At 43.7% G+C, this 26,878-nt stretch overlaps 1 long non-coding RNA gene and 1 pseudogene across 7 annotated transcripts; one reads left to right on the forward strand and one right to left on the reverse strand.

The window, feature by feature from the left end:
* Positions 1 to 9,350: 9,350 nt before the first annotated feature.
* On the reverse strand, positions 9,351 to 23,856 carry LOC107523310 (uncharacterized). Of its 7 annotated transcripts, none has more exons than XR_009549537.1 (6): positions 23,738 to 23,856; positions 20,009 to 20,031; positions 19,282 to 19,466; positions 18,911 to 19,107; positions 18,279 to 18,333; positions 9,351 to 10,209 (listed from the first exon to the last, which is right to left on the reverse strand). It is a non-coding gene; the product is annotated as an uncharacterized LOC107523310 (long non-coding RNA). The 7 variants fall into 7 exon arrangements; XR_009549541.1 differs by lacking the exon at positions 23,738 to 23,856 and adding an exon at positions 23,546 to 23,603; XR_009549542.1 differs by lacking the exon at positions 23,738 to 23,856 and adding an exon at positions 23,508 to 23,603.
* Positions 17,397 to 17,828, forward strand: LOC103125095 (cystatin-C-like; annotated as a pseudogene).
* Positions 23,857 to 26,878: the final 3,022 nt, after the last annotated feature.

The following is a 26,878-nucleotide window of genomic DNA, read 5'->3' on the forward strand; positions in this document are numbered from 1 at the left end:
GATTTAATGATGATAGACCAGATTGTGGGACAAGAGAGGTACAATTCCCACCACCAGGACTCCATAGCCCATCCCCTTCATTGGAAGAAATAAAAATGAGAAAAGCCAGAAATGGTAGTTTAGTAGTCCACAGTCAGCCATTAGAAAAATTTCAGGGGGGTAGGGCGGTAGCGTAGCGGGTTAAGCACACATGGCACAAAGCGCAAGGACCCGCGTAAGGATCCCGGTTCGAACCCCCAGCTCCCCACCTGCAGGGGGCGTCGCTTCATGGACGGTGAAGCAGACCTGCAGGTATCTATCTTTCTCTCCTCCTCTCTGTCTCCCCTCCTCTCTCGATTTCTCTCTGTCCTATCTAACAACAACAACAGCAATGACAACAACAATAATAATGACAACAATAAGGGTAACAACAAGGGCAACAAAGCTAGAAAAAAATGGCCTCCAGGAGCAGTGGGTTCATAATGCTGGTACCAAGTCCCAGCAATAACCCTGGAGGCAAAAAAAGAAAAAGTTCAGGGCCAGGGGCCCAGGCAGTGTTACACTGGGTCAAGAGCACACATCAGCATGTGCAAGGACCTGAGTTCAAGTCCTCAGCCCTCACCTGCAGCGTGGAAGCTTCACAAGCAGATCTGAAGGAGAAGGAGATCTACAGATGTCTCTCTTTCTTTCAGCCTCTTATCTCCCATTCCCTCTCAATTTCTCTCTTATCAAATAAATAGTTTCAGATCACAGATAAAAGTTTAAACAAAGGAAACTCTTTAAAAAAACACAAGAAGAACTAAAATTTTTTTATTTACTAAATAATTACAGTAAAACCAAATCATTCACAAATCAAGTTTAGTTCATATAAACAAAGCTTCAATTTTGCATAAACACAGTAAGTAAGAGAGAGAGCCGTTCAAATTGCTTTGCTGGGAACTTGGCAAGAAATCCCAGATTAAGGGATTCTTTGCCACCAGGCTTATTTCTTGGGTTGTGGTTTGCATGTCTCAGCCATTCATAGTGGCCACTTTTGTAATAGAGGGTAAAAGACAGAGAGAAGGAGAGACACCTGTAGTACTATTCTATCATTCATGAATCTTCCTCCTTACAGGTAGGGACTAGGGGCTTGAACCCAGCTCCTCTCACATGATAGCGTATGCCTCTATAGAGTATGTCAGACCCAGCCCCACAGGATAAAGTATGTTGTTGTTGTTGTTGTTGTTGTTGTGATTGTGGTTGTGGTTGCTTCTCTTCTTTGGCCACCATGGTTATCAGTGGGGTTCAGTGCCTTCCCAATGATCCCACTGCTCCCAGCAGCCATTTCTGGGAAAAGATGAAAGATTCATGTAATCTGAAGAGAAACCAGAGTATCCAACAGTTTTTGCATTCCTCTCCAGTTTATTATTTTTTATTATGTTGGAGACAGGAAGAAATATACAGAGAGGGAGTGGAGAGACAAAGAGAAGGAGAAACACCTGTGGAGCTTCTTCCATTGTTTGTGAAACTTCCCCCTGCAGGTGGAGATTGGTCCTGCCACATGACAGCTTGTGCACTTTACCAGCTATCCTACCACTCCCACCCCTGGCCCCAGGATTCAGCTCTTAATGGCCGCTCAGGCCTCCAGGGTCGTAGCACCCCTTTCTCAGAAGTCACCATCAGATTCTGCCAGTATTGTCTACACACAGAGAGATCTTCTCCCACACCATGTTCTGTGCAGGGCACAGGCTGTGGCTGCAGGGCGTAGGACAGGGGAACTGTGGGAGCACCTTTGTGGTGTAGGACCCCAGCAGCCAGCACAAGGTGGCCCCCGGCATCATGTCCTGGGGTGCCAGTGAGGCCAAGGCTACTTTCTACACTAAGGTGATCAGCTAGAAGCGGTGATGGCGGGGAAGGCCTGACCAGGCTGAACCCACAGAGGCCCAGGGAATGGGGCTGGGGTAAAAAACAGCTCAGGTTTCTGCTTGAGAATCCAACTCCTTATCCACTGCACCACCTCCAGGCTACAGGACTTTCAGATCTTAAGCAGGCATTCAAACTACTATGTGTAGATTCCTGAATGAGACTGGGTTATGTCTTACTTAACTCTCAAGTAGGAGAGAATGCTGAATTTCAGATTTTCATGACAACTATATTTTAGCTGCTACAAGCCTAACTTTCATAACTCAAGAGCCCTCACAACACATGCCCCTTCTACAGTGCTCAGGTCTTAATGTGGACTAAGACACATCAGCCAGAACCAGTTTAGTGACATGCTTTATTATAAGTAGATAGTAGACACTGAGAATGATAAAGTACACAGAACTTTAAACAGGTAGAAGCAAACAAAAAGTGAAGGACAAGCCCCATATCAACTTGCAGAGTCAGAGCTATAACACCAGCAGTCCTTCCTCAGGGCAGGGGACTCCCAGTGAGACAGGACAAGATGGCAGCTCCCACGAGCTGGTCTCCATCTCAGGGATTCAGAGGAGAAATCCCACAAGCTCATGCCACACTGAATGACCCACACAATAGCATGATCACAAACTACCTCTAGTCCATATCCCAACAATCAGGTCCCATTTAAATCAGATAGTCATTCCTGCCTGTCCTGGGAAACAGTGGAGATATTGTGAGAAGCAGAAAGCAACAGTTTGGCCTAAGCCCTTGGCAAGGATGGTGAGGTGTGTATGGACTAGTCCTCCCTGGGGGTTCTGTTTTCTTGCATGGTCTGCACTATCCAGTCAACATAGTTCTTCACTAGTATGTAGATCCCATAAGTTCCACATTTGGCACCCCAGGACAACAGGCCAGCTACATAGAACTTGGGATTCTCTTCATGGGGATGCTGTACAGCAAAAGCCCCTCCACTATCCCCACCACAGCTGTCAGTGCCCTTCTCTCCAGCACAGATCATGTTATCAGTGAAAACATAGGTCTTTAGATCACATGAATCTTTCATCTTTTCCCAGAAATGGCTGCTGGAAGCAGTGGGATCATTGGGAAGGCACTGAGCCCCACTGATAAATAAATAAATGTTGGTTCTTCAAAAGAGTGAACAAGATTGACAAACCTTTATGCCAGATTCACAAAACAAGAAAGGGAGAAGACCCAAATAAATTGGATTGTAAATTAAACAGGAGATATCACAACAGACACCGCAAAAATTCAACATATCATGCAAGGCTGCTATGAACAACTATATGCCACCAAGCTAGAGATCCTGGAAGAAATTAACGATTTCCTAGATACCTACAAACTTCCAAAATTAAATAAAGAGGAACTAGATAATATGAACAGGCCCATCACAGCCAATGAAATTGAAATAGTTATCAAAAACCTTCCCAAGAATAAAAGCCCTGGACCAGATGATTTTACAAATGAATTTTACAAAACCTTCAAGGAAGAGTTAAAACCTCTACTTTTAAAAGTCTTTCAGAAGTTTGAAGACACAGGAATACTCTCTTCCAGATTCTAAGAAGACAACATCACTCTGATACCAAAAGCAGAAAGGATACAACAAAAAAAGAAAACTACAGACCAATATCTCTGATGAACATAGATGCTAAAATATTGAACAAAATTCTAGCCAAACAGATACAGCAGTATATTAAAAAGATTGTGCATCATAACCAAGAGGGGTTTATCCCAAGGATGTAAGGTTGGTTTAATATACATATATCAATCAACGTGATCCGCCACATCAACAAAAGCAAGACCAAAAACCACATGGTCATATCAATAGATGCAGAGAAAGCCTTTGACAAAATACAACATCCCTTTATGATCCAAACGCTACAAAACAGGGGAATAGATGGAAAATTCCTGAAGATAGTGGAGTCAGTATATAACAAACCCATAGACAACATCATAGTCAGTGGTGGCAAACTGGAAGCATTTCCCCTCAGATCAGGTACTAGACAGGGCTGCCCACTATCACCACCACTACTCAGCATAGTGTTGGAAGTTCTTGCCATAGCAATCAGGCAGGAGCAAGGAATTAAAGGCATTCAGGTTGGAAGAGAAGAAATCAAACTCTCCCTATTTGCAGATGACATGATAGTATACACAGAAAAACCTAAAGAATCCAGCAAGAAGCTTTTGGAAATCATCAGGCAATACAGTAAGATGTCAGGCTACAAAATTAACATTCAAAAGTCAGTGGCATTTCTCTATGCGAACACTAAGTTAGAAGAAGAAGAAATCCAGAAATCAGTTCCTTTTATTATAGCAACAAAACCAATAAACTGTCTAGAAATAAACCTAACCAAAGGAGTAAAAGACTTGTATACTGAAAATTATGTCACTACTCAAGGAAATTGAAAAAGACACAAAGAAGTGGAAAGATATTCCATGTTCATGGGTTGAAAGAATTAACATCATCAAAATGAATATACTACCCAGAGCCATCTACAAATTTAATGCTATTCCCATCAAGATCCCAAGCACATTTTTAGAATAGAACAAATGTTACAAATGTTTATCTGGAACCAGAAAAGACCTAAAATTCCCAAAACAATCTTGAGAAAAAAGAACAGAACCGGAGGCATCACACTCCCAGATCTCAAATTGTATTATAGGGCTGTTGTCATCAAAATTGCTTGGTACTAGAACATGAATAGACACACTGACCAGTGGAATAGAATTGAGAGCCCAGAAGTAAGCCCCCAAACCTATGGACATCTAATCTTTGACAAAGGTGCCCAGACTATTAAATGGGGAAAGCAGAGTCTCTTCAACAAATGGTGTTGGAAAAAATGGATTGAAACATGTAGAAGAATGAAACTGAACCACTATATTTCACCAAATACAAAAGCAAATTCCAAGTGGATCAAGGACTTGGATGTTAGACCACAAACTATCAGATACTTAGAAGAAAATATTTGCAAAACGCTATTCCTAATAAATTTTAAAGACATCTTCAATGAAACTAATCTAATTACAAAGAAGACTAAGGCAAGTATAAACCTATGGGACTACATCAAATTTAAAAGCTTCTGTACAGCAAAAGAAACCAATACCCAAACAAAGAGACGCCCCCTCAAAGAATGGGAGATCTTTTCATGCCATACATCAGACAAGAGTTTAGTAGCCAAAATATACAAAGAACTCACCAAACTCAACAACAAGAAAACAAATGGGAGTCGGGCAGTGGCACAGCAGGTTAAGCCTAGGTGGCACAAAGTGCAAGGACTGGAGTAAGGATCCTGTTCCAAGCCCCCAGCTCCCCACCTGCAGGGGTCTGTCTTTTTCTCCCCCTTTCTGTCTTCCTCTCCTATCTCCATTTCTCTAAGTTCTATCCAACAATGACATCAATAACAACAACGTTAACTACAACAATTAAAAGGGCAACAAAAAGTAATAAATAAATATTTAAAAAGAAAAAGAAGACAAATGACCCCATCCAAAAATGGGGAGAGGACATGGTCAGAATATTCACCACAGAAGAGATCTAAAAGGCTGAGAAACACAGGAAAAAATGCTCCAAGTCTCTGATTGTCAGAGAAATGCAATTAAAGACAACAATGAGATACCACTTCACTCCTGTGAGAATGTCATACATCAGAGAAAAGGTAGCAGCAACAAATGCTGGGGAGGTTGTGGGATCAAAGTAACTCTCTTGCACTGCTGGTGGGAATGTAATTTGGTCCAACCTCTGTGGAGAACAGTCTGGAGAAGAACTCTCAGAAGGCTAGAAATGGACCTACCCTGTGATCCTGCAATTCCTCTCCTGGGGATATATCCTAAGGAACCAACACACCCATCCAAAAATATTTGTGTACACATATGCTCTTGGCAGCACAATTTGTAATAGCCAAAACCTGGAAGCGACACAGGTATCCAACAACAGATGAGTGGCTGAGAAAACTGTGGTATATATAGACAATGGAATATTACTCACCTATTAAAAATAGTGATTTCACTATTTTCAGCCCATCTTGAATGGAGCTTAAAGAAATGAAGCAAGGGAGTTGATTCACAAGTGGTGCATCAGGTCTGCCGGTGTCTATCTTTCTCTCCCCATCACTGTCTTCCCCTCCTCTCTCCATTTCTCTCTGTCCTATCCAACAATGACATCAATAACAACAATAATAACTACAACAATATAAAACAACAAGGGCAACAAAAGGGAATAAATAAATATAAATTAAAAAAAATAAATCATGTTAAGAAATAAGTCAGAAACATAAGGATGAATGTGGGATGATCTCACTCACAAGCAGAAGTTGAAAATCAAGATCAGAAGAGAAAACACAAGTAGAGCCTGAACTGGAATTGGTGTATTGCACCAAAGTAAAAAAACTCTGACTAAATTGAAAGTAGAGCACCAAAGTAAAAACCCTGTGGTGAGGGGTAGACATGTGGCTTCCTGGGCTGGTGGGGGCTGGAAGTGGGTGGGTGGGATGGGACACAGTCTTTTGGTCGTGGGAATGGTGTTTATGTACACTCCTAGTAAAGTGTAGTCATATAAATCACTAGTTAATTAATATGAGAGGGGGAAAATTAATTGTATGCCTCGAAGTTTTTAAAACACAAACTGAGTCTTCTTAATATATAGGCTGTGTATTTGATATGCTGACTCTCTCAAAAGCCTAGACCAAGTAGATCAGAGGCAACCAGTGGCAAAGCTATTTACAAGATACTGGGTACTATACAGCAAACCCTAACAAAAGGACTTTTCAAAGTTAACCCAATTACCAAATAATGTGATGATAACATTAACTATCCATTGTCTTTTTGAACCCTAAGACGGCAGGAACCTCACATCTCCACTATAGAGCCTATATTTCTCCCAGTCCTGGAACCTTAGGATAGGGCCCACTTTCCCGCATGCCTCTCCCAATCCATATCAAGTAATATTGCATCAGCCGATAGCAACCTAATCAACACAGCGATTGCCACCTCAACATGCTTCAGCTCAGACTGTGTCCAGAGACTTCAGGTGTGGAATGACAACCCTTCAGCTTCATTACTCGGGTGAGACCTTTCCTTTCATATCATTCTCTAATTCCATCCCAGGTGGGTCACTTTCTAAGAAAGTCCCAAAACCTAGATATACAGCAGGTTCTGTGAGAGAGAGCTTATGTTCACACGTATCCATAAACTACTGCAAAATATATACCTGAAAGCAGAAGTACACTAGAGTGTGTAGTGAGCACACACACACCCCCCCCCCCAACACTTCCTCTCCACTATTCCAACCTTTGGGTCCATGATTGCTCAACAATTTGTTTGGCTTTGTATGTTAACTCTCTTTTCAGCCCCAGGTTCCATATGCCATCAGGATGCAGGCCAGGCTTCTCTGGACTGAAGACCCCACCAATGTGTCCTGGAGCTCCACTTCCCCAGAGACCCACCCTACTAGGGAAAGAGACAGGCAGACTGGGAGTATGGATCGACCAGTCAACGCCCATGTTCAGTGGGGAAGCAATTACAGAAGTCAGACCTTCCACCTTCTGCAACCCACAACGACCCTGGGTCCATGCTCCCAGAGGGATAGAGAATGGGAAAGCTATCAGGGGAGGGGATGGGATATGGAGATTGGGTGGTAGGAACTGTATGGAATTGTACCCCTCCTACCCTATGGTTTTGTTAATTTATCCTTTCTTAAATAAAAAATAAATTTAAAAAAAAAACTCTGGATGGGGGGCGGCGGGAAGTACAGGTCCTGGAAAAGGATGACAGAGGACCTAGTGGGGGTTGTGTTGTTATGTGGAAAACTGAGAAGTGTTATGCATGTACAAACTATTGTATTTACTGTCAACTGTAAAACATTAATCCCCCAATAAATAAATTTTTAAAAATTTCCAGCTCACCGCCCAGGTCACGGAGGTCCTCAGTAAATTACCCTGGATTATTTAGTTTTACTACTGCCATCATCAAACTAAGATATGATCACATGTTTGAAATTCACAAAGGCCAGATTTCTTTTTTTTTTATTATTATCTCTCTACTGGGGAATTAATGTTTTACATTCAACAGTAAATTCAATAGTTTGTACATGCATAACATTCCCCAGTTTCCCAAATAACAATACAAGCCCCACTAGGTCCTCTCTCATCCTTCTTGGACCTGTATTCTCCCCACCCACCTACCCCCACCCCAGAGTCTTTTACTTTGATGCGATACGCCAATTCCATTTCAGGTTCTACTTGTGTCTTGTTGTTTGTTTTTTTTTTTTCTGATCTTGTTTTTCAACTTCTGCCTGAGAGTAAGATCATCTCATATTCATCCTTCTGTTTCTGACTTATTTCACTTAACATGAATTTTTCAGGCTCCATCCAAGATCGGCTGAAAACGGTGAAGTAACCATTTTTTACAGATGAGTAGCATTCCATTGTGTATATATACCACAACTTGCTCAGCCACTCATCTGTTGTTGGACACCTGGGTTGCTTCCAGGTTTTGGCTATTACAAATTGTGCTGCCAAGAACATATGTGCACACAGATCTTTTTGGATGGGTGTGTTGGGTTCCTTAGGATATATCCCCAGGAGAGGAATTGCAGGATCATAGGGTAGGTCCATTTCTAGCCTTCTGAGCGTTCTCCAGACTGTTCTCCACAGAGGTTGGACCAATTGACATTCCACCCAGCAGTGTAGGAGGGGTCCTTTGACCCCAAACCTCTCTAGCATTTGCTGCTGTTACCTTTTCTGATGTATGACATTCTCACAGGAGTGAAGTGGTATCTCGTTGTTGTCTTTATTTGCATTTCTCTGACAATCAGAGACTTGGAGCATTTTTTCATGTGTTTCTCAGCCTTTTGGATCTCTTCTGTGGTGAATATTCTGTCCATATACTCCCCCCATTTTTGGATGGGGTTATTTGTTGTCTTGTTGTTGAGTTGGGCAAGCTCTTTTTATATATTGGTTATTAAACTCTTGTCTATGTATGGCATGTAAAGATCTTCTCCCATTCTGTGAGGGGTCTCTTGGTGTGGGTAGTGGTTTCTTTTGCTGTGCAGAAGCTTTTTAATTTAATGTAGTCCCATAGGTTTATACTTACCTTAGTCTTCTTTGTAATTGGATTCGTTTCATTGAAGATGTCTTTAAAATTTATGCAGAAAAGAGTTTTGCCAATATTTTCTTCTAAGTATCTGATAGTTTCTGGTCTAACATCCAAGTCCTTAATCACTTGGAATTTACTTTTGTATTTGGTGAAATACTGTGGTTCAGTTTCATTCTTCTGCATGTTTCAACCCGTTGTTTCCAACACCATTTGTTGAAGAGACTCTGCTTTCCCCATTTAATAGTCTGGGCCCCTTTGTCAAAGATTAGATGTCCATAGGTGTGGGGGAAAGGCCAGATTTCTTTGTTGTTCTTGTTAGATAGAGATAGTGAGGCAGAGAAGTTAAAAGAGACCACATCACTGAAGCTTCCTTCAGTGGGGACCAAGCTCAAGCCTGGACCACGCACACAACAAATAGCACACTATCCATGTAAGCTATTCTGTCAGCCCAGGCAGATTTTTTTTTAAACAGAGTCTGTGAGGCAGGTGTAGATACTACAATGGTGATACAAAGAGACTTTTACAACTGAAGCTCCAAATTCCCCAGGTTCAATCCCTCACACCACCATAAGTCAGAGCAGAACAGTGCTCTGGTAAAAGAAAAAAGAAAGAAAAAAAAAAAGAGTCTGTGTTCACTGCAATGTTCAGTGTTGTCCTTGTTCCTTTTTTAATTTATTTTTTATTTGTGACAATGTCTTACAAAATTATAGGACTACAGGGGTATGGCTCCTACACTACACATACCACCAAACATACCCACCCTCAGCCCCAGGATAACCACCAGAGATCCCACAAAAGTTTAGCGATACTTCAGTTTAGTTTGTTCGTTTTTCACAAGTTCATGTATTTCAGTTTTTAAAGTGTACACAGAAGCTAAATCAACCATTATCTGTCTTTCAGAGTGCTGGCACTCCTGTGGAGGGGATCCATCCAGGGGGCAAGTCACTGATCCTCCCTCACCAGCTCAAGGTCTGCGCGATCCAGACAGGAGGACTTCAGGAGTATTCTCATATAAACACTCGTTTTATTTGGGGATGGGTACAGTTTTATATAGAGAGTTAAACAAAGAACAATTTTAAAATATGTCAGAAATTGCAGGTTTCTTAAAGGTCAACTTGCCCCTATGGTAGGGGGCTGGTATGACAAGAATTGATGCAATACATAAAGGTCAAAACGATTATTCTCCATGATGCAGGCAGGTTAATTATCCAAAGGCATTTGAGAGAAGCATAGGAGTTAAACCTGTAAGGTGAGGTAGAAAAAAAGAAAAACAAAGCTTGATGTAAATCATAGATATCAAAGGACACAAGGAAATAAAATTTTGGGGGCTTTTCACTATCTGGTGTTAGGTGTATATGATAGAGTGTGTTCTCCTTTGTGATCAAAAGGTAAAGTGGATGTGTGAACTTTGAGTGAACCCTAAAGCAGGCAGCCATTTGGCCTGTTAGCAGGGATAAACTAAGTGTGAGAGGCCTGTAGGCTTTCTGTGAGCTTGGGATACTAACAAGGAGAAACTGAGTCTGGGAGACTTTTCCTTCTTGGCTCATCTCTAAGGAGAGAGGCTAACTAGTGGGGTGTCTTTCCAGACCTCCATCCAAGGATGGGAGAGCTTCCCTAAACTCTACAAAGCTTTCACATAGTCCCACATCAGAGAAATGCAAATTGTTTGATAACAGATATAAACTATAGTAATAAGAGTCCTTGAGCACACAAACAAAAACAACAAAAAATGATGAAGGATAAAACTCCTTGACAACTCTTTGCCTCTTCCCCACATTTTCTTTTTAATTTTTTTAGTATCTTTATTTATTAGATAGAGACAGGCAGAAGTCTAGAGGGAAGAGGGTGACAGAAAGGGAGATAGACAGAGAGATATCTGCAGCCCTGTTTCACCATTTGCAAAGCTTTCCCCTTGCAGGTGGGGACTGGGGACTCAAACCTGTGGTCCCCCAGATTTTTTTAATGTAGCGTCAAGGGGTGGGAGGTAGCATAATTATTACGTGAAAAACTTTCATGTCTGAGGCATTAGGGTCTCAAGTTCAATGTTAAGCACCACCATAAGCCAGAACTAAACAGAAATGTGATGATAAGAAACTAAAGGTAGTGGTCTGATAGGTGGCGCAGTGACTAAGGCACTAGACTCTCAAACATGAGGTCCTGAGTTCAGTCCCCAGCGGCACATGTACCAGAGTGATGTCTGGTTCTTTCTCTCTCTCTCTCTCCTATCTTTCTCATTAATAAATAAATAAAATCTTTAAAAGAAAGAAAGAAAGAAAGAAAGAAAGAAAGAAAGAAAGAAAGAAAGAAAGAAACTAAAGGTAGGAGGGTTGGGCAGTAGCGCAGTGGGTTAAGTGCACATGGCACAAAGAACAAGGACTGGCATAAGGATCCCAGTTCTAGCCACCAGCTCCCCACTTACAGGGGGGTCGCTTCATAAGTGGTGAAGCAGTTCTGCAGGTGTCTATCTTTCTCTCCACTCTCTGTCTTCTCCTCCACTCTCAATTTCTCTCTGTCCTATCCAACAACAATGACAGCAATGAAAACACTATTAATAACAACAATGATAACAAGGGCAACAAAAGGGAAGAAATAGCAGTGGATTCGTAGTACAGGCAAATAGAAAGAAAGAAAGAAAGGGAGAGAGAAAGGAAGGAAGGAAGAAAGGAAGAAGGAAAGAAAGAAAAAAAGGAAGGAATGAACTAAAGATAAAGGGAAAGAAGAAAGGAAAGGAAAGGAGGAAGGGGAGGGGAGAGGGGAAGGAAGATGGGGGAGGGGAGGGCAGGGGAGGGGGGAGGGAAGATGGAGAAGGGAGGGGAGGGGAGGGGAGGGGAGGGGAGGGGAGGAGAGGAGAGGAGAGGAGAGGAGAGGAGAGGAGAGGAGAGGAGAGGAGAGGAGAGGAGAGGAGAGGAGAGGAGAAGAAGAGGAGCGAAGAAACAGAGGATGAGCTCAAAGCCTGGCCCACCATATATGTATTTTATATAAATACAACTAAGAGAGTGCTTTTAAAATTGTTCTTATCTCACCATTCTTTGCTTAACCAGTATCTATTCATTTCTTCCTCCTAAATATCTACATCCTGACCAAATTCCAGATTTATAAAGTTTCTACTATTATTATGGCTTCTGCTCCCTTCTCTCTCCCCTGTCCTGAAATGCCCATTACTCTGATTATTGCCCTTTTTCTAATGGAGACTCACTCTTGCAAAGCTGTTTCATTTTTCTTACACCTTTTTTCTACTTTGAAGTCAAACACTGTGGTCATTTTGTCCTCTAATCCTGATGTTCTCTCTTCTGCTTCCTTGACTTGCTACTAGAAATGGAAATATGTTCAAAGTGTCTTTCACATTGTAGTTCTGTTTTCATGTTTTTCAGTACCCTGTGGGATGAATCTTTGACATCATGGCTTCCTGCCTTTATTCGTTTTTCCATATTAAATTGAAAGCTTTGTATTCTTCAAACTTTCTGGCAGTGTATGTCCTAAATTTTCTCTCTGAGAGGTCCTCTGAATCTGTATCTTTATATGTGTGTGGAATGTGTTGAATTTCCAGAACCAGCATTTTCCTAATCTATTTTGGTTGCTTTGCTTTTTAAAAAAAGATTTGATTTCTTTTGATTTTTATTAGATGGAGACAGAAATCGAGAGCGAAAGGGAAGATAGAGAGGGAAACAGAGACACCTACAGCCCTGCTCCACCACTTGCAATGCTTCCCCCCTGAAGGTGGGGACCAGAGGGTTCAAACCCAGGTCCTTGTGCATTGTAATGTATGTGCTCAACTCAGCCCCTCTATTTGAATTTATGTTCTTGGTCAGCAGGAGGTGCTGGGTACTGCTTTGTATGTGAGTTTCAGGAGAAGGGAGGAATTTTGAAGAAGTGATACAGTATTATGACAACTGATATCTCTTAAATGGAGCCCTGTCTTGGGGGGGATGGGTGCTGATCCCATGCACGAGGGTTTCTGTGGCAGCTAGACACCTTAGAGTTTGGACAGTTTCCCTACAGCTACAAGGTACAATGTTCAGGTCCCTGGTTCTCCTGAATGGCTCCCTTGGGTTCACTACAGTTCTAAACAGCCATTCAGAGCTACTTTTCGTAAGCCATGTGGTTCCTGGGTGTTCTAAGTGGGCCCTTTCAATCCATCACATGGATCTGAAGCAATTGCAGATGTGGTGCCCACTGGCAAAGCAAAGCTGTGTCTCCACAAGAGGCTTCTCTCTCTCCTCTCCTGTTTCCACTGTCCATGTACAACTACCAACTTTCACACAATGATTTTTTTCTTTTTTTTAATATTTATTTATTATTCCCTTTTGTTGCCCTTGTTGTTTTATTGTTGTAGTCATTATTGTTGTTGTTATTGATGTCGTTGTTTTTGCATGGGACAGAGAGAAATGGAGAGATGGGGAAGACAGAGGGGGAGAGAAAGATAGACACCGGCAGACCTGCTACCAGGATCCTTACGTTGGTCCTTGCACTTTGCACCACCTGCGCTTAACCGGCTGCACTACCGCCCGACTCCCAGTGATGTTTTTTTCTTAACCAGAAGAAATCCCAGCTGTGCTCTATTGAGATTTGCTGAAATATTTCATTATAATGTTAGTTTTCTGGGGGAGAACCATTTCCTGACTGTCTCTCTGTCCTACTTGTAGTCTCTGAACTACAACAATAAGCACATGGAGAAGAATAGTCTTACCTACAGCCACATAGTACGCAGCATACCCAGTGAAGTTCTCTTCCTTGGAGAAGTTCTACTTAAAGATCATCTGGAGTTTACTGGATGGGACTAGGAACTCTTCCAGAACTGGGCAGTTGGGATTCTTGCTGGTTCTGTCCACAGAGTTTTCCTATTTCAAGTCCTCCTGACGTTATCTAAGAGAAATGTCAAAAATAAAGTAGAGGAGCCCAGGAAGTAGCACAGTACATAAAGTACTGGGCTTACAAGCATACAGTCCAGAGTTCCATCCCCAACATTGCACTGATGCTCTGGTGCTCTCTCTCTCCCCTCTCTCTCACTAATGGAAAATAAAAAATAGATCTTTTTAAAAAAAAAAAAATCCTCCATATGTAAAAGAAAATACTAGAGCCGCCCAAAAGGAGGCACGTCAAATAGAGCTGTGGAACTAGCAAGCGTTAGGTCCTGAACTCAATTCCCAGCCATATGCCAAAGTCATGCTCTAGAGTCCTTTACCCCACCTCTCTCTAGTGTAGAATTTTGGGGGCAGTATCTTTATTTGTTTATTTATTGGAAACCAAGAGGAACGGGGAGATAGAGAGGGGGAGATAGCGAGGGAGAAAGACAGTCACCTGCAACCCTGCTGACCACTTACAAAGCTTTCCCCATGCAGGTGAGAACCGGGAACTTGAACCCAGGTCCTTGCACATTATAACACCTGCACTTTATCAGGTGAGCCACCACCCAGCCACTGGGGTCCTCTCTCTCTTTCTCTGTCTCTCTCTCTGTTTCTCTCTCTTCCCCTCCCTCTCTCTCCCTCTCTGATAAGAAAGTAAATATTTTTAAGAGAAAACAAGTTTTTGAGTCAGACACTTGCTACCAAGGGTAGGGGGACAGGCTCAGCTGTGTCTCAGGGCTTTGAAGCTACAAGCCAAGCTGCAGTGTGAGTTCTGACTGCCTGGAGGCTCATGGTATCAACAGTTAAGGAAATCTAGCCTAAGGGAATGGCACGCACTCCTTACATTGGCATTCCAGTTCTGATCTGGATCAACAAAAATAAATGCTGGAACCATACAAATATCTTCTGATTCCCCCTTTGCTATTCAGATATGGTCTAAAAAGCTACATCAGAAACCAGTAATAGAAACAAAGGCAGAGGGGGCCTAGCGATGATGCAGTCAGCAGAACACACGTTACAGTACACAAGGTCCTGTGTTCAAGTCCCCTACCTCCACCTACAGGGGGAAGCGTCACTAGTGGTGAGGCAGTGTTTTAAGTGTCTTTCTCTCTCTGTCCCACCTCCCTCTCCCCCTCAATGTTTCTCTATCCTATCAAATAAAAGAAAGGGAGAAAAAAGGCCACTGGGATAACCCTGGTAGCACTTATTAAAAAAAGTGTCATGGTTTGTATATATGTCTTTTTCTCATAAAGGCATGATATTTTGTTTGTTTGTTTGTTTTTGTTTTTTACTGTTGTTGTAGTTGCTGTTGTTGTTGATGTCATCGTGGTTGGACAGGACAGAGAGAAATGGAGAGAGGAGGAGAAGACAGAGATGGGGAGAGAAAGCCACCTGCAGACCTGCTTCACCACTTGTGAAGTGACTCCCCTGCAGGTGGGGAGCCGGGGGCTCGAACCGGGATCCTTATGCTGGTGCTTACACTTTGCACCACATGCGCTTAACCCGATGCGCTACAGCCCGACTCCCAAAGGCAAGATATTTATAGAAGTTGAGAGTAGCAAAAAAGACAGAGAGGAAGGAAGGAAGGAAGGAAGGAAGGAAGGAAGGAAGGAAAGAAGGAAGGAAGAATACGAAGGAAGAATACCAGGATTAAAGGGGACACTGAGGGAGTCAGGTGGTAGCACAGCGGTTACGCGCATGTGGCACAAAGTGTAAGGACCAGAAGGATCCTGGTTGGAGACCCTGGCTCCCCACCTGCAGGGGAGTCGCTTCACAGTCGGTGAAGCAGGTCTGCAGGTGTCAAAAAGGGGGGGGAAACACTAAAGTAGTTTCCCACAGACATTGTGTTGAAAATGGGCCAGCCAGTCAACAATATTTATACCCCTTTCCCATAATAGGGATCTACTCTCTTCCCTGACCCAGCTTTCTGGTCCTTTTTCCAGCCATGACATTATCTCCCCAGACAATAATTAGGATCCACCTGCATATCAGATTTCAGGCTCAGGCAAAAAAAAAAAAAAAAAAAAAAACACTAGTATAGCTACAGGACCTTTGAATATAACTAAAATATGCCTACTAGCTATCTACAAAATGGAGGACCCACCCCCAACACTTCATCTGTACTATTCCAGCCTTTAAGTCCATGATTGTTCAACAATTTGTTTGACTTTGTATGTTAACTCTCTTTTCAGCCACCAGGTTCCAGATGCTAGCAGGATGCAGCCAGACTTCCCTGGACAGACAACCCCACCAATGTGTCTTGGAGCTCCGCCTCCCCAGAGCTCTTCCCTACTAGGGAAAGAGAGAGAGAGGCTGGGAGTATGGATCCACCTGTCAACACCCATGTTCATTGGGGAAGCAATTACAGAAGCCAGACCTTCAACTTTCACAACCTACAATGACTTTGGGTCCATACTCCCAGAGGGTTAAAGAAAAGGAAAGCTATCAGTGGAAGGGATGTTATATGGAGGTCTGGTGGTGGGAATTGTGCTAAGCTGTACCCCTCTGATCCTATGGTTTTGTCAAGGTTTCCTTTTTATAAATAAAAATTTTTTTAAAAAAGAAAAAAAATGGGCCAGCATCTGCTCAGTGATTATCTGACCTTCTCTGAGACCAGATGGAATGTGGGGCGGAGCAAATGATTTCATGATGATAATTAGAAAACTCATTATATTTATATTGAAGACAATTTAGGTATATTTGAGGACTTCATCTGAGCTTCATTTTCATTACATTAGCTTTTCTTTAGTATTGCAGTTCTTGTTTTTGTTTTGTTTGTTTGTTTTATGTTTTCTCTGTGAACAAATAGAGGGTTTGTGCTGGGGCTGAGTATTGGCACACCTGCTTGAGCACACACATCACTGTGTTCAAGGACTCAGATTCAAACCCCTGGGCCCCACCTGTAGGGGGTAAGTTTCACGAACAGTGAAGTAGTGCTGCAGGTGTCTCTCTCTTTCTCTTCCTTTCTATCTCCCCTGCCTCTCTCAATTTCTCTGTCTCTATCCAAAATATATAAGTAAAATAAAATAAATTAAAAAAAAGATTTGAGCCGGGTGGTGGTGCACCTGGTTGAGCACACATGTTACAATGGACCCAAGTTTGAGACCTCATTCCCCACCAGCAGGGGGAAAGTTTCACAAGTGATGAAGCAGGGCTGCAGGTGTTTCTCTGACTCTCTTCCTCTCTATCACCCCCCTTCCCTCTTGATTTCTAGCTGTCTCTGTCCAATAAATAAAGATAGTACAAAAAAAATTTTTTAAACATTTGTGCCAGGAGATACTGCTACTAAATCAGTAACATCTTTGTACCTCTGGGTTGGGGGGGTGTTTGTTTTTGCCAAATTAATATTCAGCTGTCTGGCTTCTGGTGGTGCTGGTGTTTGAGTCTGGGACCTTGGAGCCTCAGGCACGGAACTCTTCTTGCATAACATTATGCTGTCTCCCCAGCTCTGGACCTCTAGGTTTCATTCATATGAATTTGCTCTGATTTCTTTGTAGTCTTCTAATTCAAATGAAGTTCAATTTTACTGTGAAACTGTGTAAAGAAACAGAGTATTGGGGCAATTCCGAGCGCTACCTAGCAGTCATGTCTGGTCTCCCGCACTTCCCACTGGCCGCCTTGGCCCTGGCTCTGGCCATGGTGCTTGCTCTGGCCATGACCGAGAGCCCAGCATCTGGCCAAGTCCCCGTGGCTAATCGGACGTGAACGAGGAGGGCGTGCAGAGGGCGCTGGATTTCGCGCTCAGGGAGTACAAGGCGAGCAACGACGCCTACCACAGTCGTTCGGTGCAGGTGCTGCGCACCCGCAAGCAGGTTGTGTCTGGGCTGAACTACATCTTGGATGTGGCGCTCAGTGGGACCACATGTACCAAGTCCCATCCCAACCTGGCTGACTGCCGCTTCTATGACCAGCCTCAGCTGAAAAAGAGAACCATCTGCTCCTTCCACATCTACACCGTGCCCTGGATGGGCTCCACCTCCATGGTGAGGTCCAGCTGCCAGGATGCCTAGGATCTTGCCAGAACATGCTGGGTCTTGCTGACCAGCTTCCTTCCTGTCTCTTCTCCCCGCACCACTACCCCCTCCCCAGAGCTATTAAACCATAGGTGGGTGACTCCCTTCCTAACAGAGCTCCCCCTAGTACACAGCTAAGTGGGTCTAACTTGTTTCCTGTTTCCATCACTTTCCAAATGCTGGGTAGCAGAGTGCCCTTGCCCTTTCTCCCTCTCTCCCTCTCTCCCTCTCTCCCTCAATAAAAACTAGCATTGGGAAAGAAAGAAAGAAAGAAAGAAAGAAAGAAAGAAAGAAAGAAAGAAAGAAAGAAAGAAAGAAAGAAAGAAAGGGAGAGAAAGAATATTTGGACATGGCAATGACTTCAAATCTGAAAATATAACTACTGGACCAGATCCCATAATAGTAATAGTTAATTGCTTTGAAGATAGAAAAGACAGGAAAACAGGAAACTTACCTGGATTTTTCTTTCGTTCTTTTTTTTTTTTTTTTTTGATTTTTCATTCTTTGTCCTGGGGAGTAGGGAGGGACATTCCTTTGAAAAACAGAACATCTTTTTTCTGTATCCCATGTATATTCTACAACTCAAGCCTTGATATATATTTTTTTCATATTACTACAAATATATTAAATATTGAGTTTTTAAATTAAAAAAATGGTAGTGCAGTGGGTTTAGTGCAGGGGATGCAAAGCGCAAGGATCTTGGTTGGAGCCCCCAGTTCCCCACCTGCAGGGGGAGTCGCTTCACAGGCAGTGAAACAGCTCTGCAGGGTGCCTGTCTTTCTCTCCCCCTCCCTGTCTTCCCCTCCTCTCTCCATTTATCTGTCCTATCCAACAATGATGACATCAATAACAATGACAATAATAACTACAACAATAAAACAAGGGCAACAAAAGGGAATAAATAAGTAAATACTAAAAAAAAAAAAAAAAGAAAAATTTTAAAAAGAAACCAGGAAAGGTTAATATTTGGTTATGGAGTACAGAAAAACACAGTGTTAATACTCTGATTCCCATTCACTGTGTGGTTTTGGGAACCCCACCTACAGTCTCCCCAACCTCCAGCCTGTCCCACCAGCAGGAACCTACCCTCACTGAGTCATACACGCAGTCTTCTGACAGCTCTATGTCCAGATGTGTGAAGTAGAGCCGGATCCCATACCCCTCAGGCACTTCCAGATCCCAGGATTGCTCTACCTCATTGGGGTACGCCTGAGGGTAGTTAGGGGCAGTGCAGAGTTGGCTCAGCGTGAGCCCCTGCCAAAAGGGAGAACAGAACAAGGGACCTGGGGAAAAAGACACAAGGAGAGGTGGACGACCCAAGAGCCAGCACACCTGTGTCAGAGCTCTGGACTTGTGGTGGAGGTTGAGAGGGGCACCCAGCAGCACCTGAAGGGGGAGCCCTTAGACTGGACAAACACACAATCCCTGCACATCTCCAGAGACCCCAGGCCACTTACCACATCCCTGGCCTTCTGTCCATGCCTGAAGGGCAGCAGGGCTTTTGACCCAGCTTTCTGCACCTCTGGACTCTGGACTAAATGGATTTGACAAGCACAGGTACCTGGGGCTGCAGAAATAGCTGAGGCTCTGAGGTTTCAGGTTCAATCCCCAATGCCACCATAGGCCAGAGTAGAGCATTGATCTAGTAAAAACAAACAAATAAATACCACAGCAGCTGCTTCAGAGGTGAGTGGTTACTGGTTCAATGTCAACCCTCCTAAGAACAATGGTTAAACAGAGCTGTGTCACTCATCACCACCATGTGACAGCCAACACCCCATCAACACCCCCAGGGCCTTCTATTTCAGTTGATTTTCTAAACTAAAGCTTAGCCTGGCCTTCCCCGTGATTCTCTCTGCTATCCCCCTCAAGCCCCCCTCAGCCCACCTCTACTCTAACCGTCTTTCTCTAGACCTGCAGCCTCTCCTGTCTCCTGTGCTGCAGCTGCCTCTGCTTCTTCAGCTCACAGGGTGCATGTCTGCAGACACCCCTTCCAGACTAGAAGGGGCTGGGATCCAGGACACTGGGCAGGGTGCTCAGCCTTGGGCCTGGAACTCCCTCCCCCTGCCTTACAGACCAGAGATGCCCCCAACTCTAGGACAATCCCTGCCCCCATCCAAGGCTAGAGAACGAGGAATTTCACTGATTGCCTCATTCTCCCTATGCAGCCAAGGGTGTGCTTACAGTTTTCAGGGAAGTCAGGTGACCTGTGGAAAAAGGAGGGGATTAGTACCACAGCTTCATCCCCACAGAGCCCAGCCCTCCAGCTGTGTTTGGGTCATGAGCCAGAACAGAGCAGTGACCAGAAACACTGCCTTTGAAGACTGAGGGTGGTTTAATGAGGGGAACTTGCAGGGATGAGGTTCTGAGCCTGTTCCTGGCATCACATATGCCAAAGTGAGCTCTGTTTCTCTCTCTCCACTCCTCTCTTTATCTAAATAATAATAAATAAATATAAAGTTTACTATACCTTTCCTGGAAATTTACCATAACTGACCTCCCCTTCTCCCCAAACCCCCCACCCCAACATCCTCTGTTTTGACAAAACTACTTAAGATGGTGCCAGACTCTTTGGCTAGTGCCTGTTTTGCTATGTGTGTGACCCAGGTTTGAGCCCAAACCCCACTACAATGAAGGAAACTTCAGTGTTGTGGTCAGTCCCTCTATCTCTCTCTCTCATTCTACTTCTATCTTAAAAAAAGATACAAGTGTGCGGTGGGTTAAGCGCACATGGCGAACCAGCATCAGGATCCCGGTGCGAGCCCTGGGCTCCCCACCTGCAATGGGGGGGGGGGGGGCGGTCACTTCACAGGCGGTGAAGCAGGTCTGCAGGTGTCTATCTTTCTCTCCCCCTCTCTGTCTTCCCCTCCTCTCTCCATTTCTCTCTGTCCTATGCAACAGCAACGACAGCAACAACAACAACAATAACAACAGCAATGATGGGCAGCAAAAGGGGAAAAACTTTTTTAAAAGATGCTTTAAAAAAAAAAAGAAGAGGAGGGAAAAAGGAAAAGAAGGGGAGAAAAGGAAAAAGGAAAAGAAGAGAAAAAAAAAGCATGGTGTTAGAAGCCATTGGGTGCATTACTCAGTTGAATGGGGCTCTTCCATGTATGCAGGAAGTGTATGTGTTCTTAATGGACTTTTCTGACTTTTACTCTTAGGTGCTTGCTGGATCATTCGCTTGCCTAGAGGACAGGAGGAGTACAGGATGATTTTCTCTGCACCCCAACACTGTCCTTCATTATTCAGGAGAGACAGCCATGTGACCATTTGCTGCCATCGCCTTGCTGTTCGGCATTCAATGGTGTATCCCATGAGGGAAGTTCATTCCTATCTGACTCTTGGTGACAGAGACCATTTCCAGATGGAGGAGCATCAAAGCTGGTCCCCGCCCCTCTAGTGGCTCTGGAGCTGTCCATGCACTCATGCTGTGTCCCTCAGAGGTATCTATGCAAGCTCTGAATCCAGAGGAGACACCAAGAAGTGAAGATGTTGGAATCTGGAAGCAGTGGCAGTTGCAGCCAGAAGAAACAGGAGCTGGTATGTGCCCACAGAGTCCAGTGTCTAGCCCAGAGGGTGAGGATGCCAGCCATGGAGTCTGGGGCGTGACAAAAGCAGGGCAGCACGGGGTCTTGCTGCAGAATTCCCATGCTGGGCTCTCCAGCTCTCTGTGAGCAAGTCAGCATCCCTTCAGCAAATCCCTGCACTGTTAGAATCTACCAGAAGTTGGTTTCTGATGTTTGCAACACAGAACAATGGCTGACACAACATGACTGCAATGAATGAGCCAAGATGAGCTCAGACCATTTCCTGCTTGCTTTCAGCTGTATGGCCTTAGAGAAGGCCACACACTGGGCCTTTCTGAAGTCCAGCATCATCATGTAGACAATGCGAACAATATCACCTGCCTCAGACACTGCCAGGGAGTGCTGTGACCACAACTAACTGAGAATGAAGCAAAGCCCACAGCATGGGGTCCTGAGTTTGATCCTTGACACTGCATGTACCAGAGTGATACTCTGGTTCTCTCTTCTTCCTCTCATGTTAATAAATAAGTCAATCTTTATAAATCATAAGAAAAAGGGGCCAGGTGGTGGCACACCCAGTTGAGTGTACATACTACTATGCACATGGACCCAAGTTCAAGCCCCCACTCCCCGCCTGCAGGGGAGATGTTTCACAAGCAGTGTCTTTCTCTCACCCTTGCTATCTCCCAGCCCCTATCAATCTCTCTCTGTCCTCTAACTAGAAAAAGAAAATCAGAAGGGGAAAGAAAGAGAGAGAGGAAAGAAGGAAGGTAGGGAGGAAGGCAGGAAAGAAGAAAGAAAGAAAGAAAGAAAGAAAGAAAGAAAGAAAGAAAGAAAGAAAGGGAGAGAGAAAGGCTTTACACTAGTAGATTCTTGATCCAAGGGTGTGACTGAAGCTTCTGAAACTTGGCACCAAGGTCAAGGGCCAACATGTCTGTCAGATGCCCTGGCACTAGTTTTTTCTTCCACTTTGTTTCACCCAGTGGCTCCCAGCACAGGCAATGCCAGCAAGCTTGTCTACAATAGCTGCATTACCCTGAAACCCACCCTACACTATTCTGAGACCTTTCTGCACTCAAGTTGGTAAACAAGTCATTTGAATTCAAGGTCAGACTTTCCAGTTTCCTCCTTGGCCCAAACGCAGAATGGATTTTGCCAATTTAGCAAAATCCTGGCCACTCACAAATTAGAGCTAAAATCACCCTAGGTTCTGTAGAGGCACAGATTTCAATTTCTTTTTATTTTTAGATTTCAATTTCTATATAGGAGGTATTCTATGGAAAACGCCAAGGACCAGGGGTAGATAGCATAATGGTTATGATTATGCAAAAAGACTCTCGTGCCTAAGGCTTCAAAACAAAGTCCCTGGTTCAGTCCCCCAACCACCATAAGCCAGAGCTGAACAGTGCTCTGATAAAAAAAAAAAAAAAAAAAAAAAGAATCCCTACCCAATAACATCCATCATCATGGGTCATTGTCACAATCTAGTGTTGACTAAGGTTCGGCAAGTGTGACGGTGGCTCAGTGATAGCATTTGTGTGGCCCCAGACATTATACCTGCCATTGCATTCTCTCTCAATAAGTATTTTAAAAATAATACTAAGGGCTGGGAAGATAGCATACTGGTTCTGTAAACAGTCTTTCATGTCTGAGGAACCAAGGGTACCAGGTTCAGTCCCCAGCACCACTATAAGCCAGAGCTGAGCAGTACTCTGGTAAAATAAATTAATTAAAATATATTAAAATAATATTAAAAATAAGAACCAGGTGGTGGCACACCCAGTCAAGGTTCAAGCAAAGTGGACGGTTCATGAGCAGCAAAATAGTGCTGCAGGCATCTCTCCTTTTCTCTCCCTCTTTCTCACCCCTTCTATTTCTGTCTCTATAGGAAAAAATAATAACAATAATAATACATGGCCATCAGGATTAACTTTAGTGGCAAAAATAAATAAATAAGAGCTGAGGAAATAGCATAAAAGTTGGGCAAAAATTCTTTCATGCCTGAGGCACCAAAGGTCCTAGATTCAATCCCCAGCACCACAATAAACCAGAGCCAAGCAGTGCCCTGGTAAAAAACTAAATTAAATTAAATTAAACAATAATAAATATTATTAGGGGGCCAGGCAATCATACACTGAATTGAGTGTACACATTACCATTCTCAAAGACCTTGGTTCAAACCCTCGGACCCCACCTGCGGAGAGGAAGCTTCACAAGCAGTGAAGAAGTTGCAGTTCTCTCTTATCTCTTTTCTCTCTCTCTCTCTCCCTCTCCGTCTCCCTTTCCCTCCCTGCCCTATTTCTCCCTGTCCTATCAAATAAAATAAATATTTTAAATGATTGTTGTTGGTATTGTTAGAGCTCACAAGTTACAACTGAGTGTTTACCTGGAGCTGCAGAGTATCAGTCCACGCGGATTGATACACGATGCTTGAGCTGCGCGCCCAACAATTTGGCAAGGAGATTGCACTCCTCCTGCCAGAAGCCCAGCTGCCTGTGCACTCATGCAAATAAGGCTCAGCCTGTGCGGCTCTGATTGGTGGAAAGTTCACCCTCGCTGTGCCGCCCACTCTGGGAGGCCCTTGGCTCGCCCTGCCTGGCTTCCTCTAGGCAGAGGAGACATCAAGGTCAGATTAGGTTTGGTTGAGGGTGAAAAGTACTGATGACACATCTTCGGGAAGTGTGGAATCATACCCTGGTGACAGCAACAATCCTTTAAGCCAAAATTTCCTTAGTAAAGTGACATTGGAGTTGGAAAGATAAGTAAAGTTGAATAAGACGTCAGGTGGGGGCCAAGCGGTTGCACACCTGGTTAAGCGCACACACTACGGTGCGCAAGGACCTGGGTTCAAGCCCCTGGTCCCCACCTGTAGGGGGAAAGCTTTACAAGTGGTGAAGCAGGGCTGCAGGTCTCTCTCCATATCTATCTCCCTCTCCCCTCAATTTCTCACTACCCAATAATAAATTAATTAATTTTTTTTAAAAAGCCAGGTGGGGGGTTGGGCGGTAGCAGAACGGGTTAAACGCACAGGTGTGAAGAGCAAGGACCGGTGTAAGGATCCTGGTTCGAGCCCCCGGCTCCCCAACTACACGGGAGTCACTTCACGAGCGGTGAAGCAGTTCTGCAAGTGTCTTTCTCTCCCCCCTCTCTCTTCCCCTCCTCTCTCTATTTCTCTCTGTCCTACCCAATAACAACAACAATAATAATAACAATGATAAGGGGAACAAAAGGGGAAAAATGGCCTCCCGGGGAAGTGGCTGCGTGGTGCAGGCACCAACCCCAGTGATAACCCTGGAGGCAAAAAAAAAAAAAAAAAAAAAAGTCAGGTGCATGGGTGAACAAGATAGCTCACTTGGATTGTGCACCTATCCCAGGGGGCAAAAGGGGAGGGCTTCAGCACTGTGATGTCTTACCCTGTCTCTGTTTCTCTTTGTCTATGTGAAAAAAATTGATCCAGAGCATCAAAGGCCCCGATGATGACAATAAATAAATAACAATTAAAAAAAAAAAAAAGCGGAAGTCGGGTGGTAGTGCAGCGAGTTAAGCGCCAAGCGCCAAGTGGCACAAAGCGCAAGGACCATCTTAAGGATCCGGGTTGGAGCCCCCGGCTCCCCACCTGCAGGGGAGTCGCTTCACAGGCGGTGAAGCAGGTCTACAGGTGTCTATCTTTCTCTCCTCCCCTGTCTTCCCCTCCTCTCTCCATTTCTTTCTGTCCTATCCAATGACATCAATAACAACAACAATAATAACTACAACAATAAAAAAAAAAACAAGGGCAACAAAGGGGAATAAATTTTTAAAAAGCAGGGGAGTCGGGCGGTAGCGCAGTAGGTTAAGCGCACTTGGCGCAAAGCTGAAGGACCCGCGTTGGAGCCCCCCACCTCCCACCTGCAGGGGAGTCGCTTCACAGGCTGTGAAGCAGGTCTACAGGTGTCTTTCTCTCCCCCTCTCTGTCTTCCCCTCCTCTCTCCATTTCTCTCTGTAGTATCCAACAACAACATCAATAACAACAATAATTACAACAATAAAACAACAAGGGCAACAAAAGGAAATGAATTAATTAATTTTTTAAAATAAAAATAAATTTTAAAAAAACAGGCGCACCTGTACAAGCCTGAACAACCTGCTCACTGTCAGGCACTAGTCTGACTCGAGATAGCTCCATATCCATGTTTAACTTTGTTAATATTGATAACTTTCCACCTTAAAAAAAAACTTTTTATTTTATAACATGAGAACTCAGAGCATCACTCTGGCATAATTAATACTGGACATCCCAATGGAAACTTTCATGAGTGACAGTCCAGCACTCCACCCACTGCACCATCTCCCAGTTAGTTCATTTAACACCTTTTGCTATGGGAAACTTGGATAATCAAATGGACAAGTCCCACTGCAATAAGATGGACCTGCCCAGGGAAGCCATGACCCTCACAGAGGGACTGGCTACAAGCACAACATGAAGTGTTGGTGCCTGCATGAGGAATCCACCTCAAGGAATCCCCTAGCAGCTACTGACTCTTAGAGGCTTTCTGGTATTAACATTTAAGTCTTACGTGACTAAGGAAATGACTACCTGGGAAAGCATCAGACATTAGTGCCTTAGGTTTCCGATTCAATCCCTGATGACTCATGTACCAGAATAGCACTCTGACTTCTCACTCTCTCTCATATGTAATTAATTAAAAATATGTTTTTCAAATAAGAGGGGCTAGGAAGACAGCATAATGGTTCTGCAAAAAGACTTTCATGTCTGAGCCTCTGAGGTCCCAGGTTCAATCCCTAGCACCACCATATTATGCCAGAGCTGAGCAGTGCTCTAGCTCTCTCTCTCTCTTTCTCTCTCTCTCTCTCTCTCTCTCTGTCTGTGTGTGTGTGTGTGTGTGTGTGTGTGTGTGTGTGTGTGTGTGTATCTTTCTCTCTGCATCTCTGTTTCATTAAAAATAAATAAGATTTGAGTAAGGGCTCAGGAGGTGGCACAGTGGATAAAGCACTGGACTCGAGCATGAAGTCCTATGTTTGATCCCTAGCATGGCATGTGTCAAAGTGATGTTCTGGTTCTTTCTCCCTCTCTCATCAATAAATAAAACTTTTTTTTATTGCCACCAGGGTTAAAACTAGTGCATGGTGCCCACATAGTGAATCCACAGCTCCCAGTGGCCTTTTTTTTTCTTTTTTTTTAAGATTTTTTTTCTTCCTTTATTTTTTATCTTTAATTTATTTATTATTAGAGATAGAGAGAAATTGAGAGATGGGAGATAGAAAGGGAAAGAGACAGAGAGATACCTGCAGAAGTAGTGCAGTAAGTAAGTACAAGACTGAACTTGGAAGCATGGGGTCCTGAGGTTGATCTGGCATCCCATCTCATATGCCAGAATGATGCTTTAATTCTCTTTCCCTCATGTTAATAAATGAATATTTTAATAATAAAAATAAAATGAAATTTTCACAAGTCCTATAATAAATTTATATATTTTTTCCAATTTATCTGAAAATTGAAGTTGAGGGTATCTGTAAATCAAGACTG

The sequence above is a fragment of the Erinaceus europaeus genome, chromosome 4 (assembly GCF_950295315.1).
Source record: "Erinaceus europaeus chromosome 4, mEriEur2.1, whole genome shotgun sequence".
In the NCBI taxonomy this organism is placed as follows: domain Eukaryota; kingdom Metazoa; phylum Chordata; class Mammalia; order Eulipotyphla; family Erinaceidae; genus Erinaceus; species Erinaceus europaeus.